Source organism: Amaranthus tricolor, chromosome 8 (assembly GCF_026212465.1).
Source record: "Amaranthus tricolor cultivar Red isolate AtriRed21 chromosome 8, ASM2621246v1, whole genome shotgun sequence".
NCBI classification, from domain to species: Eukaryota; Viridiplantae; Streptophyta; class Magnoliopsida; order Caryophyllales; family Amaranthaceae; genus Amaranthus; species Amaranthus tricolor.
In genome coordinates this window covers 29,477,026-29,484,229 of record NC_080054.1, presented here as the reverse complement: position 1 = coordinate 29,484,229, position 7,204 = coordinate 29,477,026, and the positions used below count along the sequence as shown (strand labels likewise).

The window sequence follows — 7,204 nt, the reverse complement described above, 5'->3', positions numbered from 1 at the left end:
TAATACGAATGATGTTGACAAATGAAAATACTGAAATGTCAATATGTTGCAAAGGTGTGGTGAATGCAAGTATTGAAGAAGTATAAAACAAGCAAATATTTTTAGTGCAACAGCTCAATGAAATCGAAATTAAAAGCTAGAAAACTTGCTAATAGTACCAATGACTATTCAACATGCTAAAATACAATAAACAATAGAAATTAATATAAAATGTGCTCATAGAACATCTTGCATCAAGCTTTTTGAGTATTTTTTTATTTGTTTATATATATCTTCTATCAAGTGAGAATTCATTAACAAACAGTAGCACCAACTACAAGGAAAAATTGTTGAGAATAATTCCACCTTTTGACGTTTTGCTGAGAATAACCTCTACTTTTCATTATTCACGAATAATCCAGCTTTTTGACCTTCGTTGCTCACAGCACCTCTAACCAGATTACTTTATTGTATACATACATGAAATTTCAGATTATGGTTTGATGAACATTTGTAATTGTAGGATTGCAATTGCAAATTTTTTTAAGTGAGAAAAGAGTAATTGGAAGAGGTTTATAATGCATGTGAAGGGAGTAGAAAGATTTAAGTAAATGTTGCTAGGTTGAAGGAGGTTGATTCTGTGACGAAATTAAATGCACAGTTCTTGACCTGCAGTAGTCGGTCATTATTATAGTTCGGGGTGCTGTGAGCAACAAAGGCCAAAAGGTTAAATTATTTATAAATAATAAAAAGTAGGATTATTCACAACAATACGTCAAAAGGTGAGATTATTCTCGATAATTTTTCCCTACTATAAAAAATTATGAATTTTAAGCAACTACTTAATCATATACAAGCACCAAATTGTATAGATGATCCCAAAAACATACATAGATTAGAAACACTTGCAAAACCCAAAAAAAAAATGCAAATTCGTTTACAATGTGTAAACTTGTAAAGTAAAATGTAAGAAATCACAACCTTCTATTGATTGTACATGCTACCGAGCTTTACCCAGGCATGAAGTACACCACCATGGACAAATACCTTGATCAGTTTTACACGTTTTAAACTCGACAAACAGTTATTTATTGCAATATTCGTTTCATTTCGCGCAAACTTATATATGTCTCTATAAAAAAGTAAGGCAGTGTTACTGATAACCCTGTCCAAATTCTAATACCAAACAATTTCAAGTCAGACAAAAACAAGAGATTAAAAGTACAGACAATTTCATAATGTTCCATCAATGACAAATCCAACTTCCATCAATTTCATAATGCTTCCATACTCTAAAATTGTTGTTCTACTACTTCCGTAATTGAAAATAAATCCCTTGTAAACATACATGAAACCGTTAACAAGTGCTTTACCGACTAAACAGTGAACAAGCACTTATTTTGTACTTTATCGGATCTTCCTCTTATTTTATAACTAGATACTCGTCACGTAAGTGATTACACCTTCAACTTCTTTCTACAAATCAAAGATCATGATTGTTAGATCTCTCAATTCCCTTGCTTCCCTACATGCAAAAGACATACCTGATAAGAGAAATAAGTAAAAAAGAGAGCTAAATGTTGTTGATATCATTCAAAAGAATAACTTGTTTCATCATCAAATGTGTATGTAGAACTAAATTTTATGTTCAGTCCATCTCAGCAGTGCGATAACTATTGGTCTAGAGTGTGGAACTGGGAATCCAACTATATTCACTCCATACACTAAGACACACTGAACACTTATGAAACAGTGCAATGTACTCCAATAAGTGAATAAACTACATAAGACCACGCAAGAACTCTAATCTAAACCACGATTTAATGAAACACTCTCAATGATCTTTACAAAATTCATATCCTACTTCCCAACACTCTCAATCATCTTATGAAAAAAAAAGGAACATAATGACTTGCATCCGAGATATTTCATCAGTTAAAATCTACATAAGATGAAGTTACCCTTGATATCCATCTGGCAAGTCAGTTAACAGCATGTCGTGCCCATAGTGTTGCAATTTACAAATTTGTTGTTTTCCCTTCCCCCCACCCAATTTTTCTGGCGTACCCGACACATTGGAACCTAGGTAGTTTTGTTACATTCTTTTATAACTTGTTACAAGTAACGATATGAAGAACAAAAAACACACAGCTTTCTCCTACTCACATTATTCGATAGCTACTTCAAAACAGATGGTCCTAACTCACTTCCATACTTTACATGATCCCACAAAATATAATAAAATTTCCAAAACATACTAAAAAAAAAGAATATTATCACAATTTGAACAAATCATATGACATTTCCAAATATATAGCAACCTTCCCTACACCTCCGCTCCTTTGACATTTCCAAACATTCTAAATTTTAAGCTATTTCTAAATACAAATAATAGAAAGTTAAAAAAATATATAATAAAAAATATACATTAAGACGAATCTAACGAGATCTCACATTAATATTTTTATCTTCTAAATATGTCTCATAAACATTAATCAAAATTTTCTCTCCTTAAAGTAAAATATTTCAAACGAGAAGAACTTTGGAGAACAGGGCGAGTAATATCTCTAATTATGTATAATATAAAATTACAAAGATTTAAAATTAATAATATTGCATTAAGACAAATCAAATAATATTTTACTTGACTATGTTTTAGTTTATAAATTAAAAATTAATCAAAAATAAAATTACTAATTTAGTTGCAAGTAATTTGAAATAAAAGAGATATTTTTTTATAATTTTTAAGAAAAACCTACATTGAACTTTTAATCTTTGCATTTTTGTTAAACGTAATCTTCACTATTTATATATCCTCATCAATCATTAAAAAATAGAACTCATAATTTATTATTTAAAACAATGACATTAATTTTGCCCATAAGACAACAAAAATCTCATTAAATTGCATGGTCTCTATCTCATAAATATATACTTGTTTTAGTGACTTGTTTCAGTTGCTTATAGTTTATTTTTAATTTATATTTTATTATAAATTTATAAGTTAAAATATAATTAAATGAAATTTTTTTAGAATTATTATTTTTTATAATTTTTAATTATACATAATTAGAAATTTCAAATCTTAAATGATTACTATCTTGATAAATGTATTCAAATTAAATGAGAGAACATGGAGTATTATATATTTATTTATTTATTGAATTAACACTTTTTTGTTATGTAGAATACTTAGGGCCGTTTGTTAAATTAGCTTATCAAGTAATTTTAGCTTATTTTGATATAAATAGAAGGTTGGATGGTTAGCTTATCGAGTAATTTTAGCTTATTTTGATATAAATAGAGAGTTGGATGGTTAAAACAAGCTAATACAAATAAGTTTTTTTTGAAGAAGCTGCATATAGGAGTGATTTTAAAATCAGATAGTCAAACCAATTAATAAAATCAACTGGTCGAATCAGCTATTATAAGCTACAAGTTATAACCATTTGCCAAACAACCTCTTAATCTTACAACAAATTTCCTCTTAAATCTTTTACTTTCTCAATATCACCGGGCTTGATGAGAAAGTGAAGAGAGTAACCTTCCGATGGAAAAAGAAGAAGACGACCGCCATAGCCAGAGAGAGAAAGCTTAAAGAAGAATCGGAAATAACAATTGAGAAGAAGAAAGTTATCGTAATTACTGGAACTGCTGTTCTTGCTGTTGCTATTAATTCCGCTTACTTCGTCTTCAAATCCTTCAAAAGTCGCGGCAAAAGTAAAGGTTTTCCGTTTTCGGATGGTTTGTTTACGTGTTCTTCCTTTGTTCGATTTTATGTTGATATATGGTGCTGAATATTGTTTTTAGTGTTTTGTATTGACGTGTGAAGAACTTTGCTGGTTCAAATGTGAGGTTTAATATATCGGTGAATAAAATTCGAAAAAATTGACGGATCGTATCATTATGGAATCCACGGAAGTTTATGATGGTTTTGCTTCTGTGCCTTTTGATAAGGTGATGTAGCTGAATTGAGAGTTTCATTATGGTTTTGGTACCTGCAAACTGAAATTATATTGTAGGATTTTAATGTGTTTTTTTGTAGCAATGATTATGTTTTTCTAGCTGGTTGTTGCAAATATAGGGCCATGCGAATGTCAAATCGTGTATTGAAGATAATGAATGAATTGTTTCCAGTGCATTTTTAGATGTGTGATCCAGGAAGCATTGCTTCCTATGCTTCATTTTACGAGGAAATACAATAGTGAATAGTTCGTTCTCTAATGATACCCAAATAAAATTGTCTCATTTTGTTAAATATTACTATTATGATTAGGTTTATCAAGATACTGCTTAGTGTGACTGTGAGTGAAGTATGTCATGGCTTGCAATGATTATTTGATTGAAGTATGTCATGGCTTGCTATAGCGGTGTTCATTGAATGTTGGATAATCCCCGTTATGATTGTATAACTATAAAGAGGAAAGTCGATGGCTTGCTTCTTGTTGGTAGTAAAGTCATGCTTTTGTGAAATGTCTAATCAAGAATGTTCTATGTAAATGGCCAAGTGTTGTCAACGGTGGACATGTTTTCCCAAATGTTTATGACTATTTCTGCAATCTTCCATAGTTTGTAAAATATAGTAGAGTAGGAATTTTAGTTTTGAAATATGAATGGAAATTTGTGAAAAAAACACTTTTACGATTTAAGTTTATCACCATAGAAATACGTTTTATGAAAAACTACACTACAAATCATTTTCATTACTACCATTTAATATCAATCTTGAGAGATTACAATCCATGGTTGTTTTTAGATGATAGCATTTGGAAGATCAAGAATTCTGTATTGATGTTATGCAACTTGCCAATCTGTATGTGCTCGTCAACTATATTTATTTAACTGTATATTTTGTAACTTTTTTCAGTTGCTAAAGTCTTCCTTTTAGGTCTGTTTGATTAAATTATACATTCTACTGACAAGTGACAACGTTGACTTCCTTGAGCTGTAGTTTTTCATTCCCAAAGTAACAAGAGGGCATATTATATTAGTTCTTTTGAGGTTAGGTTCTAGGCTTTTAAGTGAGCATGTTTATGTTTGCTAGGTTATGTTGGTTGTACCAGTCTTGGAAGGCACAAACCCGGCTTCATGTTTTCCACACTCAGCAATTGGTTATGAAGCTTGTTGCTACAGTCGCATATGAACCAAGTCTCTTGCTAAAATATGATTAGCTGTCTTGTTGTCTATTGTTTGTGTTTTGTTGACCAGATATGATGATCTAGTTCTATCTTGAATCTGGCTTGTTTTATTTGTAACAGAAAATTGTCTTTTCCTCAAATTCTATTGGTTCTGTCGCTTTTTGCTGCTGATATATATGCTTACAAGTTTCATGATGGTAGATCCAAGTTCTCAACCATCATAGAGGGATGTAGTTCCGCAAAAAGGTGAAATTCAACTTATGCCCCTCTCTATATTAAATGTCTTGTTACAACAGCCATTTTGGTCTCTCTTGTTAGTCTCCCATTTCCCTACCTTCCACGGTTCATCTCGATGAGGTGCTGATTTGAAACAGCCTAATGACCGAAACTCACCCCTTCTTTTCTCCTTTCGATTCTGATTCAAGGGAGATCACCTCATTGACTGAAGTAATAAAAGATACTATCACCTTATGGCAATTATGTGCAACAGCTAGTCTCTTGAGAGAGCGTCTTTTTTAGAGACGTATCTCAAGCCCAACCCATTATAGATTAATGTCGTTTTCTTACGCCTACTTGCATTATCCTTAATGCTTACTAACCGCATTGTTAATGCCTACTTTCAATATCTTAAATATCTACTTACATCATTCTTAATCTCTTACTTACAATATTTTCAAAAATATATAATGAGCCGACCAAATTAGAAATGATTTCTCAAAGAGGCCGTTTCTCACAAGAATTTGCGTATGTGCAGACTCCGGACTATGTGTCATGTGATGGAATGCTTTATGCCTTGTACATCCGTTTGAGGGACTCTTCTGTGCTTCAGTGTGTTTTATAGTAGCTAGTGTTCATTAGTCCTTGGAAATTTTGAAAACCTTTTTGTGTTGTGCATCGTTAGTGTCTAATTATATATTCCTTTTAAATTAGGAAAATTTACCTAAAATAATCCAACTTATTCGTGATTTTTTATAATAATCTCATCTATTGATTAACCATGAATAATTTCAACTTTAAGGAGCACTTGCCTATAGTAAACTTAGGTACTCGATAATCTGCTTTAGTAGGTAATTCACCAAAAAAGTAAACAAAAAATTAATTTAAAATTAGAGAAAAATTTTGAGATTTTATATAAAAAAATTTTGAATAATAAAAAAATTCAGAATTTTTTTTGGACATTTTTTTCGATATTTTATTGCAATTTATCTTTTTTTTTTTGAAAAAAAAAACTTATTTTAGCAAGTCATCGGGCTTGGTGTATCAATAGGTGAGATTATTGTGGGAAAATCACGAATAGGTTGAATTATTCTTGGTAATTTTTTTTTAAATTAAGGGAGGATATTGAGTAATTTCTATGACAGCTTCATACAAACAATACATTTCAAAATCAAGCAATACTGTATAAATTGCCACCTATGCTGGGTTGGTGTCGGAGGCATGCAATTCTACTCTTGTGATAACAAAGATGTTTTTAATTGATCCTTAATATTAGGCATCATCTACAACTTAGCATAAACAAGAAGTGCACGGGATTTAATGCCACGGAGAATACAATAATTTCAAAGAAATTATGTGAGGTCTCCCCATTTGGTTGCCTAAGTGGCAAGAACCTTGATTAAGTTCGATTGCTTAATGATTAACTAGTTATGGATCATTCTCCTACATCTTAATCTTAATCAAGAGACTAATGTACAATTTGTTCATCTTAATTTACAGGTTATACTTGTGGTATCAAGAGCCTGGAACATACAAGAAACTCAAATAATTATACCGATATACTTCACTTTTACCTGATTGTACATCCTCTTTTGCTGTTTTGCGTTTGCCAAGGTGATAAAGGGTACGAAAACTTCATTTTTACCTTGATGAGTCACACATCGTCGTGTAAACAATACTCTTGTCCCTGTAAATTTGCATAATATGAGTTAAAAAAACTTTTATGCATCTGAATTATATTGTTATTAATCGTGTAAAGAATACTAATCATAATTGTACTTTAGTTGAATTATTGCTCTACTTTTCTTCATTATATTATACTCAGATTATTGTGGGTTTGTCATTTTTTAGCTTATTAGTTATTCCACTAT

The 7,204-nt window shown here is 30.9% G+C and overlaps 1 long non-coding RNA gene across 2 annotated transcripts; it reads left to right on the top strand.

The window, feature by feature from the left end:
• Positions 1–3,442: 3,442 nt before the first annotated feature.
• Positions 3,443–7,133, top strand: LOC130821317 (uncharacterized). 2 transcript variants are annotated; one of them, XR_009045327.1, is made up of 3 exons: positions 3,443–3,936; positions 5,238–5,363; positions 6,834–7,133. It is a non-coding gene; the product is annotated as an uncharacterized LOC130821317 (long non-coding RNA). The 2 variants fall into 2 exon arrangements; XR_009045328.1 differs by lacking the exon at positions 5,238–5,363 and having other exon boundaries at positions 3,455–3,936.
• The last annotated feature ends 71 nt before the right edge of the window (positions 7,134–7,204 follow it).